Genomic DNA, 17,201 nt, shown 5'->3' on the forward strand with positions numbered 1-17,201 from the left:
CACATTGGGCTTCCTGCTCAGGGGGGACCCTACTTCTCCCTCGCTTGCTCCCCTTGCTTGTGCGCTCTCTCTCTAAGAAATAAAATCTTCTTTTAAAATAGATGAATGAATAGATGAATAGAAATCTTCTAATAAAATAAATGAATAGGTGCCTGGGTAGCTCAGTGGGATAAGCCTCTACCTTCAGCTCAGGTCATGGTCTTGGGGTCCTGGGATCAAGCCCCACGTCCGGCTCTGTGCTCGGTGGGGAGCCTTCTTCCCCCCCTCTCTTTGCCTGCCTCTCTGCCTACTTGTGCTTTCTCTCTTTCTGTCAAATAAGTAAATAATCTTTCAAAAAAATAGATGAATGGATAAAGAAGATGTATATGTAAATATATATATAGTGGAATTTACCCAGCCATAAAAGATTGAGATCTTCCCATTTGTGACATGGATGGACCTAAAGAGTATTATGCTAAGGGAAATAAGTCAGACAGAGAAAAACAAATAGCATATGACTTTACTCCTATATGAAATCTAAGAAACAAATTTAAAAAAACAGACTTTTTAAAAGAATTGGTTGTTGTCTTTTTAAGATTTTAATTATTTATTTGACAGAGACACAGCGAGAGAGGGAATACAACCAGGAGAGTACGAGAAGGAGAAGCAGGCTTCCTACTAAGCAGGGAGCCCAATGCGGGGCTCAATCCCAAAACCCTGAGATCATGACCTGAGCTGAAGGCAGACGCTTAATGACTGAGCCACCCAGGTGCCCCAAAAACCAGACTCTTAAATACAGAAAACAAACTGGTAGTTGCCAACGGAGATAGGTGGGAACAAAATAGGTGAAGGGGACTAAGAGATACAAATTTCCAGTAATAAAAGAAGTAAGTCATGATAATGAAAAGCACAGCGTAGGGTATGTAGTAAATAGTAAATAATGTGATAACACTGTGTGGTGACAGATGGTGACCACACTACCGTGGTGAGCAATGAATGATGTCTTGCCAAATCACTATGTTGTATACCTGAAATGAATATAACATCGTATATTGCATAATAATTATATTTCAATGTACAGAAATTTTTAAAAACATTGTTCTGAGTATAATAAAATTATTATTTGTCTTTTGTCAGTGTTAGCCACACTAAAAGTGAACAAGACATTGTGTGTCTCTGATGGATACAATAGGAAGCTCACAGCAAGCACCACCTCTGAGGCATTCAAATAAAAAAAAAAAAATTTGTACCTGACTCTGATTCAGCCATCAGTTTGCAGGAAATGTGAGGAATACAGGAACAAGTCAAATAACACCATAAGGAAGTGAAGAAACAAATCCAGGATGTAAGATATTCTACAAGACAAATGGCCCAGTTTCTTCTCAAATGTAAGAAAAAGAAAAGGGACAGGAAGGGAGAACTGCTATGGATAAAAAGAGACTTAAGAGCTCTATCAAGTGATATATTTTGTGAATTTAGTTTGTATCCTGATTCAGGTAAACCAAGTGGGGAGGAAAAACCCATTTGAAACAACCATGGGAAACTGAACATGGGCTGAATATTAGATGATGTTAGAAAATAGGGGCACTCAGGTGGCTCAGTCAGTTGAGTGTCCAGCTCTTGCTTTCGGCTCAGGTTATGATCTTGGGGTCGTGGGACTGAGTCCCATGTCGGGCTCTGCACTCAGCAGGGAGTGTGCTTGAGATTCTCTCTCCCTCTGCCCCTTACCCTGCTCATGCTCTCTCTTTCTCTCTCAAATAAAAAAATCTTTATAAATGAATGAATGAATGAATGTGGGGCGCCTGGCTGGCTTTGAAGGTAGGGCATTTGACTCTTGATCTCAGGGTGGTGAGTTCAACCCCCACATTGGGTGTACAGATCACTTTAAAAAATACTTAAAAAGGAATGAATGAGGGGCACCTGGGTGGCTCATTTGGTTAAGCTTCTAGTTTGGCTCAGGTCAAGATCCCAGGATTCTGGGATTGAGCCTTGCTTCGGGCTCCCTGCTCAGCAGGAAGCCTGCTTTCCTTCTCCTTCAGGCCCTTGCCCCTGTTTGTGTTCTTTCTTTCTCTCTCTCTCAAATAAGTAAATAAAATCTTTTAAAAAAATGAGTGAATGAATAAATGTTAATCTTGGGTGTAATAACGATATTGTGGTTATATTAACAAAGTCTGTTAGTGATACTGTGCAATACAAAGTAATGGTTCCCCAACGATGCCCACATCTTAATCCCTAGAATCTCTGAATATGTTACTTTACATGGCACAAGGGATTTTTGCAGTTGTGAAAAAGGATCTTGACTTGGGAAGACTATTCTGGATTACCTGGTAGTTCCAATGCAGTCACAAGTGTCTTTGTAAGAGGGATGAAGGACAAGTCAGAGTCAGAAAAGGAAATATGACAATGGAACCAGAGGTTCCAATGAGGTGCCTTAAAGATGGAAGAAGGGGCAATAAGCCGAATAAGGCAAGATGACTCTAGAAGTTGAAAATGTCAAGGACATAGATTTACTGCTAGAGGCACCAGAAGGAACACAGCCGTGATGACACCTGGATTTAGGACTTCTTTACCCCCCAGAACTGTAAGATAATATATTTGTGTTGCTTTAAGTCACAAAATCTGTTGTAATTTCTTACAGTAGTAATAGGAAAACATTACAAGTATCTTCATGAATACAGCCTTTGGTTCAACTGAATTATTTTTAGCAACGATTTCCAGGAGTAGGATTACTGGGTCATGGCTATCACATTTGAATATTTTGCTTTCCAAAGGGTGTTTATCCATTGTCTGCACTGTCAACAGAGTAAGCTGGAAAGCATGAAACACCATTCTGTTTTTTTCTTTTCATCATTACACTAAAAAAATAATAATTTAGTAAATTTAAAAGTACATCTTGGGACACCTAGCTATCTCAGTCCATAGAACATGTGACTCTTGATCTTGGGGTTGTGAGTTCAAGCCCCACATTAGGTGTAGAGATTCCTTAAAAAAAAAAAAAATCTTAGGGTTGCCTGAGTGGCTCAGTTGGTTAGATGTCTGACTCTTGACTTCATCTCAGGTCATGATCTCAGAGTCATGAAGACGAACCCTGCATTGGGCTTCACACTCAGTGTAGAATCTGCTTGTCCTTCTCCCTCCCCCTCTCCCCTTCTACCTACTCTCACAAACGCTCTTTCTCTCTCAAATAAATAAATTAATTAAAAATTTAAAAACAAAATCATATCTTAAAAAACGGTTAAGATGGCTCAACTACAATAAAAAATTTTTAATAAAAAATTAGACAAATTTCAAAAAAAAATAAAAAATTAAACAAAGTTCTAAAAACAAAAAAGGTTAAGATGATAAATTTGTTGTGTATTTTACCATAGTTAAAATTTTTTTTAAGATTTTATCTGTTTGACAGAGCGAGAGAGGACAAGCAGAGAGAGTAGTAGAGGGAGAAGGAGAGGCAGGCTCCCCACTGAGCAGGGAGCCTGATGAGGGGGTCTATCCCAGGACCCTGGGACCATGACCTGAGCTGAAGGCAGAGGCCCAATCATCTGAGCCAACCAGGCACCCTTACCATAGTTAAAATTTTTTAAAATTTTAATTTAAAAATTAATTTTTCAAAAAGTATACCTCAGGTACTTTATTTTTATATTTTTATTACCAGTGAGAATGAATAGATTTCCATTTACTTACCCTTTGAATTTTCTCATGTATGAATTAGCAGGTTATACCCTTTTTTGGGGGTTATACCCTTCTCTTATTTTACTTATTGGATTTACTACTTATTTTTTTAATTTTTAAATTATTTATTTATTTACACTTAGGGTTTACTATTTAAAGATTGATTTATTTAAGAGGGTGAGAGAGAGTTTAAGCTTTGGGGGGAGGGCCAGAGGGAGAGGGAGAGCTGGTCTCCTACGCCAGCTCCATGTTGAGCACTGAGCCCCATGCAGGGCTTGATCCCATAACCCTGAAATCACAACCTGAGCTAAAACCTAGAGTCTGACACGTAACTACCTGTGCCAGGATTTACTATTTATTCAAATAGTCAAATCTTACTTTCAATGCTAAAAAACCTTCTTCCAGAGATCTGAAGATCTTTGATCTTATTTTATACTGGTATTTCTGTAAGTTGATTCTTTTTTTTAAATATTTTATTTAATTATTTGACAGAGAGCACAAGTGGAGGGAGAAGTAAATAGAGGGAGAGGGAGAAGACCCAATGTGGGGCTCCATGTGGGGCTCAATCCCAGGACCCTGGGATCATGATGCGAGCTGAAGGCAGATGCTTAAGGACTGAGCCACCCAGGTGCCCACTTTACTTCATTAAATTTGAAAACTAACTGGCAAGTAGCATAAAGCGTAGACCTAACATCTCTCTAATTTAGTATTGTCCTCAAGCCACTTGTTAGATAATCTTCCCTTCTTCCAAAGTCATCGAAACTTGAGAGGTTTGTAACTGATGGTTTGATGGTTTGTTGGTTTTTGTTTTAAGATTGTATTTATTTGAAAGGGAAAGTTAGGGAGAAAGAGAAGGAGCAGGGAGAGGAGCAGAGGGAGAAGCAGACTCCCTGCTGAGCAGGGAGCCTGATACAGGGCTCTATCCCAGAACCCTGGGATCATGACCTGAGTCGAAGGCAGACAGTTAATGGACTGAGCCACCCAGGTGCCCCTGGAAGTGATGGGTTTTACTAGTGATTTGGAGAATAGCAGAATCTTTTTGGAATCAGCCACAGAAGTAGAAGGAAGCGGATGTGGTGGATTGCTCATGTGCCCAAGCCTCTCCTTGGCGCTTGACAGGAGGACTGAAGAGAGATGGTGGGATGGAGAAGAGGGGCCTGGGGAGCCATCTGTACTCCCATCTTTCCGCACAATATAAATGTGGGTATTTTCCTGTGGGCCAAATGGACAAGACAGTAACTTGCTGGGCTGAACCCACTTGCCTATAACCTACCAAGGGGGGAAGCCCTTCAGAACCCTCCCAACAAATTTACACAGGGGTCCCCAAGCAAGCTAGTCACTGGCAGGCTGCCATATATATATATAACTAAGGAGATGTTATCCCCCGCAATATAAATATGAGTCCATATTAGAAGTTCTATTAATGTAATTAACCATACTTACTTATTAAAGAAAAATAATTCATAAAAATAGAGCCCAAAAAGCATCCAGTAAAAAGTCAACACCCTTAAAAAAAAATATTCCTTTATCTCCACACCCAACGTGAGGCTCGAACTCACAACCCCAAGCTCAAGAGCCGCAGGCTCTACTGACTGAGTCAGCCAGGTGCCCCAACACTCAATTTTTTTTTTAAGATTTTATTTATTTGACAGAGATCACAAGTAGGCAGAGAGGCAGGCAGAGAGAGAGAGAGAGGAGGAAGCAGGCACCCTGCTGAGCAGAGAGCCCAATGTGGGGCTCGACCCCAGGACCCGAAGGCAGAGGTTTAAGCCACTGAGCCACCCAGGCGCCCCAACACTCAATTTTTTAAACTCATTTTTTTCCCACATACACAGCTCGTTTATTAGCACTGGTGCTGCCACATAATGATTTCCGGTGAAGATGCTGAGCTGCGTGGAGGTGGCAGAACGAGGTGAGGCTCAGATGGGTGCGTGGCAGGCTCCTGTTTCTTCCATTCGTTGTTGGCATCCCACTCGGCTGAGAAGCCCTGCATCGGGCTGACCTTCAGGACGAGCTTCCTCTTGGTGTGCTTGGCCACCCACTCCTCTTCAAAGGTGTGCGGGCACACCTAGTACTTCCCCCAAATCAGAATGAGAGCGGTGAAGTCCATGACGATGCCCACAACCATCTTGCCTTTGTTCATGCTCCTGTTCCTTTCAGCAAAGCTCTGGTGGAACTGGATGTGGTACAACTTAACTTTCTCACTGGTGGAGAGGCTGCTCCAGGGAACCTTATTCTCTTTCAAGGTCTTCTGGCTGGCTCAGTCTGTTAAGCGACATACTCTTGATCTCAACTCAGGTCTTGATCTCAGGGTCGTGAGTTCAAGAAAAAAACAAAACAAAAACAACTATTTCTCAGAAAATAATAGAAAATATTACTCTTAATGGGGAAATGTTAGACATTTCCATTAAAATGTGGAATTTAACAATAAAGGCCTATTTTGATCTCTTATTCAGTATTTCTCTGAAGCTCCATAGACACGGAGAAATGAGAAGTAAATAGGAGATTATATATATATATATAAAAATATATTATAAAGGTAGAGACAAAATTTTCAGCAGTGCTCTCTGGAAAGCCAAGCCAGTTAACTGGAAAACTATTAGAATTGGAGCCACTGGGTTGCTCAGTTGGTTAAGTGACTAACTCTCGATTTTCGCTCAGGTCATGATCTCAGGGTTTTGAGATAGAGTCCCTCACTGGGACCGTGCTCTGCGGGGAGTCTACTGGAGATTCTCTCTCCCTCTCCCTCTACCCCCCCACCCCACCCCGTGCTCTCTTTCTCTCTCTCAAATAAATAAATAGAAAACTGTAAGAATAAAGTCCAACGAGGCAGATGGATGTAAGGTAACTATTCAAAAATCCTTACTTCTCATATATATTAGCAGTGACGATCAGAAACAAAAAGCAGAAGGAAACCCCATTTATAATGTCAATAGCCTCCTAAGTACTTGGAAACAAAATTAACAGGAAATACATAAGATCTCTAGAGATCTGGGGCACCTGGATGGCTCAGGGGGTTAAGCCTCTGCCCTTGGCTCAGGTCATGATCTCAGGGTCCTGTGATCGAGCCCCGCATCGGCCTCTCTGCTCAGCAGGGAGCCTGCTTCCTCCTCACTCTCTCTGCCTGCCTTTCTGCCTACTTGTGATCTCTGTCTGTCAAATAAATAAATAAAATCTTAAAAAAAAAAAAAGCCTCTGCCTTCGGCTTGGGTCATGATCCCGGGGTCCTGGGATTGAGCCCCACATCGGGCTCTCTGCTCAGCAGGGAGCCTGCTTCCTCCTCTCTCTCTCTCTCTGCCTGCCTCTTTGCCTACTTGTGATCTCTGTCAAATAAATAAATAAAAATCTAAAAAAAAAATCTCTAGAAATCTAACTATATAAAATAATTAAGATCATACCAAAGAGACTTGAAGAAAATTAGAGAAATGTGTTCCTAAATGGGAAGATTTATTTTTTAAAAGACTCCCAATTTTCCCCTAGTCAATCAATAATCAATCTATAAATTCAGGGCAACTCGATCAAAATCAAAATGGATCTTGAGGGGCACCTGGGTGGCTCAGGCAGTTGGGCAGCTGCCTTCAGCTCAGGTCATGATCCCAGGGTCCTGGGATCCAGTCCAGCCTTGGGCTCCCTGCTCAGTGGGCAGCCTGCTTCTCCCTCTGCCTGCTGCTTCCCCTGCTTATGCTCTGTCTCTGATAGATAAATAAATCTTTAAAACCCAGATTTTAACTTTCTTTTAATGCATTTTTTATTGTTTTCTAAGTATAATTGTATTTTTAACAATGCAATAATACTGAACATGTGATTTTATTTCTTGGCTTTTATACTTAATCACACATTGTGAGAATTTTTCATGTGTATCTAATACATACATCTATATTGTAAAGGTAATACATATATTTTAAAAATTTAAACAAATTCATAAGATTTAAAATAAAATAATTAGCTTATTTTTACAAATAAAAACACAATGACAACTTAACAACACACAAAAACACTAAACTGCCAGCTCCTGGAGGCAATGACTCATCGTATTTTTTTATGCCCTATTTCCTTCTTGTAGTGCTTAGTGCACTACCATGTATGGATACTGTACTCAAGACAGGTCAAGTGAGGTCTTGTTTCCATTAAAGGAAATTTTTCAATAAAGTTGGGAGAGTCCTAAGTAAGGGTGTGATTTAATGACCTGGTGATTGTTTTAAGGAATTTTCAATGGAACAGGAAGTACTCACAGAAGCTGTGAGAAGAGCAGTACCAAACTGTGAGAGGCACCTCAATACGTCATCACGATTTTCTTTTTTTTTTTTTTTTAAGTAATCTCTCCACCCAACATGGGGCTCAAACTCATGACCCTGAGATCAAAAGTCACAAGTCCTACGGACTGAGCCAGCCAGTGCCCTGTGCACCATGATTTTTTACATCTGTTTATAGCTCCAGATGCTATACCAAAAATGCTTCTGCTTTTTTATTCAACATAGTACTGGAAGTCCTAGCCATAGAAATCAAACAAGAAAAAGAAAAAGAAATGAAAGGGCTCCCAATTGGTCAAGAAAAAATAAAACTTTCACTATATTTTTAACAGATGTTAACTACTTATTGACTGCTTGCCAGCAGATATTGTTAAATACATTATCTTGCAGCATATCACTTTCAAAGATTATTTATTTATTTATTTTTAAGATTTCATTTCTTTATTTGTCAGAGAGAGAGTGTGTACAAGTGGGGGAGCAGCAGGCAGAGGGAAAAGCAGGCTTCCTGCTGGGCAAGGAGCCCAATGTGAGACTTGATCCCAGGACCCTGAGATCATGACCTGAGCCGAAGGCAGATGCTTAATGAGTTGAGCCACTCAAGCAACCCAGCATATGACTTTCAAGTTAAAATGTCAAATGAACACCAGTGTTTACAGTTCTTTTAAGGAATGTTATGTAATGACACATTAAGGCATAAAGTCTTTTGGCTTCTAATTCTTAAAAGAGTAAAAACAGTAAAAGTGATACAAAATCTTCAGTGTAGATTATGACTAAGCTACATTTTACAAAAATATCATATAAAATGGTGATAATCCAGGGCATCTGGGTGGCTCAGCTGGTTAAGCATCTGCCTTCAGCTTGATCCTGGGATCAAGCCCCACTCTCCGGAGAGCCTGCTTCTCCCTCTCCCTCTGCCTGCCCCTCCCCCTGCTTGTGCACGCTTTCTCTCTCTCTGTCAAATAAATAAACAAAATGAAATAAAATGGCAATAATCCCATTCAACATCCTGGATTAGATGCCTTTAAGGAAGGACTGATAATTTATACAATCAAACTTTAAAATTTACAGATAAAGACAGTTCAGTACTGCCACTGAGTAGTACATCTCTTAACCGACACAACTTTCAGGCCACAGCTTTGAAGATCTGAAGTATCAAGTTGGTTTGATGAATTAAACAGTTGGCAATCATGAACACATTTATTGCCTCACCTCTTTCTTTCCTTTTTTCTTTTTTAAAAGATTTTATTTATTTCGAGAGAGAGAGCGAGTAAGAGAGAGCATGAGAGAGGAGAAGGTCAGAGGGAGAAGCAGACTCACTGTGGAGCAGGGAGCCCAATGTGGGACTCGATTCCAGGACCCCAGGATCATGACCTGAGCCAAAAGCAGTGGCATAACCCACTAAGCCACCCAGGCGCCTTGTGCTCTATTCTTTTATCACAAAAAGGAAAAGAAATACTGCAGTAGAGGAAGATTATTCTGAATTTTAGCACTGCATTTTCTACTGTAGTTGCTTTTTCAATGAGGATGGCAATGGAAGAGATGAAGAATGGAGCTTAGACCAATTCCATGGTTTCTATGCCTCTCTGTGCAGTCATGTGTCCTATATTTAATGAGCTAGAATGATGAAACCAATTCTTGGTTTCAGCTCGGGTCACGGTTTCTGGATCGTGGGATCAAGCTCCACTTTGGACTTTGTGTTCAGTGTAAAGAAGTCTGCTTGAGACTCTTTCCCTCTCCCTCTGCCCTTCCTCCCCACAAATAAATAAATAAATAAATAACCTTTTAAAAAAACCTTTATTTACAGAAGACATGATACTATATATAGAAAATCCTGAAGACTCCAAGACACTAAGGACTACTAGAATTGATAGGTGAATTCAGTAAAGTCACAGGATAAAAATCAATGTACAGAAATCCATTGCAGGGCCACCTGGTTGGCTCAGTCATTAAGCGTCTGCCTTCCACTCAGGTTATGATCCCAGGGTCCAAGCCTGCTTCACCCCCTACCACTCCCCCTGCCTGATCTCTTCTCTTGATGTCTCTTTCTCTGTCAAATAAATACATAAAATCTTTTAAAAAAATCCATTGCATTTCTACACACTAATAATAAAGTAGTAGAAAGAGAAATTAAGAAAAAATTCCATGTATAATTACACCAAAAATAATAAAATACCCAGGAATAAACTCAACCAAGGAGATGAAAAAACTATACTTTGGAAACTATAAAACGCTGATGAAACGAAGGCAACACAAAGAAATAGAAAGACATTCCACGCTCATAGATTGGAAGAACAAATATTGTTAAAATGTCCATATTACCCAAAGCAATCTAGGGATTTAGTGCAATCCTTATCAAAATACCAACAGTATTTTTCACAGAACTAGAATAATCCTAGAATGAAATTTTAAAAAATTTTAAAAGATTTTATTAATTTATTTGACAGACAGAGATCAAAAGTAGGCAGAGAGGCAGGCAGAGAGAAAGAGAGAGGGAAGCATCTCCCTGCTGAGCAGGGAACCCGATGTGGGGCTCGATCCCAGGGCCCTCGGATCATGACCTGAGCCGAAGGCAGAGGCTTTAAACCACTGAGCCACCCAGGTGCCCCTGAAATTTAAAAAAAATATTTTATTTATTAGAGAGAGAGGATACAAGCAGGGGGAGTGGCAGGTGGAGGAAGAAGCAGGCTCCCCCCTGAGCAGGGAGCCTCATGTGGAACTGGGATCATGACCTGAGCTGAAGGCAGATGCTTAACTGACTGAGCCACCCAGGCATCTCAGAACTAGAATAATCCTAAAATTTGTATGGAACCACAAAAGACTCTAAATAGCCAAAGCAGTCTTGAAAAAGAAAAACAAAGCTATAGGTATCACAATCCCAGATTTCAAGACACCCTACAAAGCTGTAGTAATCAAAACAGTATGGTGGGGGCATAAAAATAGACACATAGATCAATGGAACAGAATAGAGAGCCCAGTAATAAACCCACAATTATACGGTCACTTAATCTTTGACAAAGGAGGCAAGAATATACAATGGGAAAAAGATAGTCTTCTCAACAAATGGTGTCGGGGAAACTGGAGCAACATGCAAAAGAATCAAACTGGATCACTTTCTTAAATCTAAAAATGGGGGCACCCAACTGGCTTAGTCACAGCAGTGTGTGACTCTTGATCTTGGGGTTGTGAGTTTTAAGCCTGACATTGGGTGTAGTGATTACTTAAATAAATAAAACTTGAAAAAAACTAAAAATGAGGCACCTGGGTGTCTCAGTCGTTAACCATCTGCCTTCGGCTCAGATCATGATCCCAGGGTCCTGGGATCGAGCCCCGCATTGGGCTCCCTGCTCAGTGGGAGCCTGCTTCCCCCTCTCCCACCCTCCTCCCTCTGTTTCCTTTCTTGCTGTCTCTTTGTCAAATAAATAAATAAAATCTTTAAGAAAAAATTCCAGGGGTGCCTGGGTGGCTCAGTGAGTTAAGCCTCTGCCTTCAGCTCAGGTCATGATCTCAGGGTCCTGGGATAGAGCCCCACATCGGTCTCTCTGCTCAGTGGGGAGCCTGCTTCCTCCCTCTCTCTCTGCCTGCCTTTCTGTCTACTTGTGATCTCTGTCAAATAAATAAATAAATCTTAAAAAAAAATCCATTGTGGATAAAGGAACTAAATGTGAGACCTAAAATCAGAAAAGTCCTAGTAAGAGAGCATACGTGGTAATTTATCTGACATCGGCCATAGCATCAATGTTCTAGATATGTCTACTGAGGCAAGGGAAATAAAAGCAAAAATAAACTATTGGGATTATGTCAAAATGAAAAGCTTGTGCACAAGCACCAACCATCAAAATGAAAAAACAATCTACTGAATGGGAGAAGTTATTTGCAAATGACATATCCAATAAAGGCTTAGTATCCAAAATATATAAATAACTTATACAACCCAACACCAAAAAACCCCCCAAATAATCCAATTAAAAAATGGGCACAAGACATGAACAGACATTTCTCCAAAGAAGACAGATGGCCAACAGATACATGACAAGATGTTCAACATCACTCATCATAGAAATTCAGATCAAAACCACAATGAAATATCACCTCACAGCTGTGAGAATGCCCAAAATCAAAAACACAAGAAACAATGAGTGTTGGCAAGGATGTGGAGAAAAAGGAACCCTCTTACACTTTTGGGACTTCAAACTGGTGCAGCCACTGTGAAAAACGGTATGGATCTTCCTCAAAAAACCAAAAATTAGAACTACCATGAGATCTAGTAATTCCAATACTAGGTATTTACCCAAAAAACATCAAAACACTAATTAAAAAAGATATATGCAGGGCACCTGTGTGCCTCAGTCGGTTACATGTCTGCCTTGGGTTCAGGTCATGATCCCAGGGTCCTGGGATTGCATTCCGAATCAGGATTTCTGCTCAGTGGGGAGTCTGCTTCTCCCTCTGTCCCTCCCCAACTCCCTCATTCTCCTTTGCTCGCTCACACTCTCTTGCAAGAAATAAATATTTTTAAAGATTTTTTTATTTAACAGAGATCACAAGTAGGCAGAGAGGCAGACAGGGGAGGGGAGAAGCAGTCTCCCTGCTGAGCAGAGAGCCCGATGTGGGGCTTGATCCCAGGACCCTGAGATTATGACCTCAGCTGAAGGCAGAGGGTTAACCCACTGAGACACCCAGGCGCCCCAAAATATTTTTATAGAAGATATATGCACACTTATTTTTTTAAAAAAGATTTTATTTATTTATTTGACAGACAGAGATCACAAGTAGGCAGAAAAGCAGGCAGAGAGAGAGAGAGGAGGAAGCAGGCTCCCTGCAGAGGCAAGAGCCCAATGTGGGGCTCGATCCCAGGACCCCGGGATCATGATCTGAGCCGAAGGCAGAGGCTTAACCCACTGATCCACCCAGGCGCCCCTGCACACTTATTTTTATTGCAACATTATTTGCAATACCCAAACTATGGAAGCAATCCAAGTGTCCACCAATAGATGAATGGACTAAGAAGATGTGGTACATATATACACAATAGAATATTATTTAGCCATAAAAAGAATGAAATCTTGCCATTTGCAACAACATGAATGGATCTAGAGAATATAATGCAAAGTAAAATAAACAATTAGAGAAAGACAAATACCTTATGATCTCACTCATATCTGTAATTTAAGAAATGAAATAAGTGGGGGACCTGGGTGGCTCAGCGGGTTGAACCTCTGCCTTCAGCTCAGGTCACGATCTCAGGGTCCTTGGATGGAGCCCCGCATTGGCCTCTCTGCTTGGCGGGGAGCCTACTTCCCCCCTCTCTCTGCCGGCTGCTCTGCCTACTTGTGCTCTCTCTCTGTCAAATAAATAAATAAAATCTTAAAAAAAAAAAAAAAAAGAAAAGAAACAATAAGGGTGCCTGGGTGGTTTAGTTAATTAAAGATCCGATTCGTGATTTTGGCTCGGGTCATGATCTCAGGGTCATGAGATGGAGTCCTGTATTGGGCTCCACGTTGCACGGTGAGCCATCTTTTTTTTTTTTTTTTCTCCTTAAAGATTTTATTTATTTATTTGTCAGAGTGAGCACAGGCAGACAGAGTGGCAGGCAGAGGCAGATGGAGAAGCAGGCTCCCGCTGAGCAAGGAGCCCGACGTGGGACTCGATCCCAGGATGCTGGGATCATGACCTGAGCCGAAGGCAGCAGCTTAACCAACTGAGCCACCCAGGCGTCCCCACGGTGAGCCATCTTAAGATTCTCTCTCTCTCCCTCTGCTTCTGACACACCCAGCCCCCCAACGCGATCACGTATGCAATCTCTCTCTCTCTCTTAAAAATAAAACAAAACGAGGGCACCTGGGTGGCTCAGTTGGTTGGGCGACTGCCTTCGGCTCAGGTCATGATCATGGAATCCCAGGATCGAGTCCTGCATCGGGCTCCCTGCTTGGCAGGGAGCCTGCTTCTCCCTCTGACCCTCTCCCTTCTTATGTTCTCTCTCTCTCTCAAGCAAATAAATGAAATCTTTAAAAAAAAAAAACAAACCAAAACGAAAACTACCCCCCCCTTTTTTTTTTCTTTTTTACATAGGCTCATTAAAAAAAAAAAACAACAACTCTGTGAGTTTTTTGAAACTCACAGCCCTGAGACCAAGCCCTGAGCTGAGATCAAGAGCTGGATGGGTGGCTCCAAAACACTCTTCACTGTAGAGAACAAACTGAAGGTTAGCGGAGGGGAGGTGGAAGGGGTGGACTAGGTGATGGGGATTACGGATTAATTTACCACAATGAGCACTGAGTAATGCATAGAGTTGTTGAATCACCATATTGCACACCAGAAAATAAGGTAATACTGTGTGTTAACTATATGGAGATTAAAAACGTTTTTTAAAAGATTTTATTTATTTGACAGAAAGAGACACAGTGAGAGTGGGAACAGAAGTAGGGGGAGTAGGGGAGGGAGAAGCAGGTCTCCTGCTGAGCAGGGAGCCTGATGCAGTCCTTGATCCCAGGACCCCAGGATCATGACCTGAGCTGAAGGCAGACGCTTAACTGACTGAGCCACCCAGGCACCCAGGGGGGTATTAAAATTTTAAAAAATGTTTCTGTTTATATTTTTGTTGCCCTATCAATTATTTCTGTCCCTTGTGTTCTGTTTGTTGAGAGGACAGGCAGTACAGTCAGAGAATCAATCTCGGTTTAAGATTTCTGCCTTCTCAGCAGTTTCTTGGGAAGAGAGGCACCTTCAGACAGATTTCAGCCGGTCTCAGGAGACACTGTTCAGGAGAGAATACCAAGTGGTTGAAAGGAGGTCACCTCAAATCTCTGCATGTCCGTGGCAGCCGTGTCATCATCATGGCAGCAAAGCTGGCTTTGGTGGCTGAGGTACGTTTTATGAAAACATGGGCCAGCTTAGCCACCCTTGTTGGCCACTCATTTCTCTGAAATGACCACTCTCTACCTCGTCACTGTTATTCTTCTCAAGAGAACTCCATACTTACCGTTCCCACTTTCTTGCCTCCTTTGCTGCTTCAGTCAAAGACATTCTGGCCTCCAACATCCCTTCAAAACTGCTATTGAAGGTCGCTCATGACCTAATTGCTATTTCCAATGGCTTTTCATCGTGGCTTATCTCGATGTCTCTGCAGAATTTAATATGGCTGACAACCTCCTAGTTTTTGAACTCTTCTCATTGGTTTTTAATTTTCATTTATTTTTATTTAGGTTTTGTTGTTGTTGTTGACAGAGAGAGAGAGAGAGAGAGAGAGCGCGCGCGCAAGGAGGGGGAGCAGCAGGCAGAGGGAGAGGGAGAAGCAGGTTCCCTGCTGCACAGGGAGCCTGATGCGGGGCTCGATCCCAGTACCCTGAGATCATGACCTGAGCCAAAGGCAGGTGCTTAACCTACTGAGCCACCCAGGCACCCCTCATTCATTTTTTATGACACTAACTTCTGATCCTCGCTCAAGCTTGAACCATAGAGACATTAATAAATGTAGCTAACCTTCACTGAGTATCAGGTTCTTTTCGTACAATCTCCCTTTCAAGTCTCATTTGTATGAGGAAAATATCATTTCCATTTTATAGATAAGAAAACAGAGGCTTAAAGAAGTTGAGTAATTTGTTTCCTTTGCACGGGTTATAGGAGCCACGGAACCCAAGGAGTCTGAGAACAGAACCCATGACCTTAATCGTTGTATTGTTTTTGATTGAGCTGGAAAGGATTTCTAGGGGTCAGCAAATTCAGCCGCTTTACTTCATTTCCGGAGTGGGGGGGAGCCTTGGGATTTTGGTAGGGATTGCATCAAATCTGTAGTATTGTTGTCTTAGCAATCTTGAATCCTCCAGAATACCTGGCTATTCATTTGAATTGTTTTGTACTGTCCATTCACTACTATACAAAAATACAACTGATTTTTTGTCTTAATACTTTGTATTGAACTCTAATACATTGTCAGAAAAAAATCCAAGAACTGGGTAAATTAGAGATTCAGTGGGCGTCACACAAAGCGCCATTGTCATTCTCAGGAATTGAAAATGAGAAAGAAGCAGTCTTGAAGGTACAGACATTAAAAGAAACTAGAAAAATAGTTTGTTGTAGCTGTTAGTTTTTTTTTTTTTTTTTTCATTATAAAAATAACATATGCGGGGAGCCTGGGTGGCTCAGTGGGTTAAAGCCTCTGCCTTCGGCTCAGGTCATGATCCCAGGGTCCTGGGATTGAGCCCCGCATTGGGCTCCCTGCTCAGTGGGGAGCCTGCTTCCCCCCCACCCCCGCCTGCCTCTGTAGAAGTATATAAAAAATTAAAAATTTGGGGGCGTTTGGCAAGCTCAGTTGGCAGGGCATGTGACTCTTGATCTCAGGTTTATAAGTTCAAGACCCACATTGGCTGTGGAGCTTAAAAACAAAAATTTTTTAAGTTAAAAATGTGAAAGTTTCTAATTAAAAGTCATTAAAAAAATACAACTGATTTTGTGTGTTGATCTTGTATCCTTCAACTTTACCGAGTTAGTTTAGGGTGGCTTAGTCGTTAGGCATCTGCCTTCAGCTCAGGTCAGGATCCCAGGGTCCTGGGATTGAGCCCCGCATTGGGCTCCCTGCTCAGTGGGGAGCCTGCTTCTCCCTCTCCCACTCCCCCTGTTTGTGTTCCCTTTTTCACTGTGTTTCTCTCTGTCAAAATAAAATCTTAAAAAAAAAAAAAGTTCAAACAGGGATGGCTGGGTGGCTCAATTGGTTGAGTGTCTGTCTTCAACTCAGGTCATGATCCGAGTCCTAGGTTTGAGTTCCGCATTGGGCTGTTTTTTTGTTTTGTTTTGTTTTGTTTTGTTTTGTTTTAATGTTTTATTTATTTATTTGTCAGAGAGAGAGAGCACAAGCAGGGGGAGCAGTAGGCAGAACAGGCAGAAGCAGGCTTTCTGCTGAGCAAGGAGCCCGATGTGGGACTCAATTCCAGGACTCTGGGATCATGACCTGAGCCGAAGGCAACCGCTTAACTGACTGAGCCAACCAGGCGTCCCAGTTTTTTGGTTTTTAAAATATTTAATTAATTTATTTATTTGAGATTGAGAGAGTGCAGACATGCAGGGGAGGGGCAGCGGGAGAGAGAGAAGCAGACTGCCCAAGGAGCAGGCAGTTCCATGCAGAGCTCGATCCCAGGATCCCGGATCATGATGGAAGCCAAAGGCAGCTGCTCAACCAACTGAGCCACCGAGGCATTCCTAAGCTTAGCCCACTTCTGTCCCTCTGCCTGCCACTCTCTGGGCTTGTGTTTTCTCCCTCTCTCTCCCCCTCTTTCCCTCCGCCAAATAAATAAAAATCTTTTTTTTTTT

At 41.7% G+C, this 17,201-nt stretch overlaps 1 long non-coding RNA gene across 2 annotated transcripts; it reads left to right on the forward strand.

Moving 5' to 3' along the window:
* Positions 1–744: 744 nt before the first annotated feature.
* LOC116860609 lies at positions 745–14,857 on the forward strand. Of its 2 annotated transcripts, none has more exons than XR_004381325.1 (3): positions 745–1,367; positions 2,178–2,182; positions 14,597–14,857. It is a non-coding gene; the product is annotated as an uncharacterized LOC116860609 (long non-coding RNA). The 2 variants fall into 2 exon arrangements; XR_004381326.1 differs by lacking the exon at positions 14,597–14,857 and adding an exon at positions 4,141–4,172.
* Positions 14,858–17,201: the final 2,344 nt, after the last annotated feature.

Source organism: Lontra canadensis, unplaced genomic scaffold (genome assembly GCF_010015895.1).
Source record: "Lontra canadensis isolate GAN:19392208 unplaced genomic scaffold, GSC_riverotter_1.0 scaffold180, whole genome shotgun sequence".
Taxonomy (NCBI): Eukaryota; Metazoa; Chordata; class Mammalia; order Carnivora; family Mustelidae; genus Lontra; species Lontra canadensis.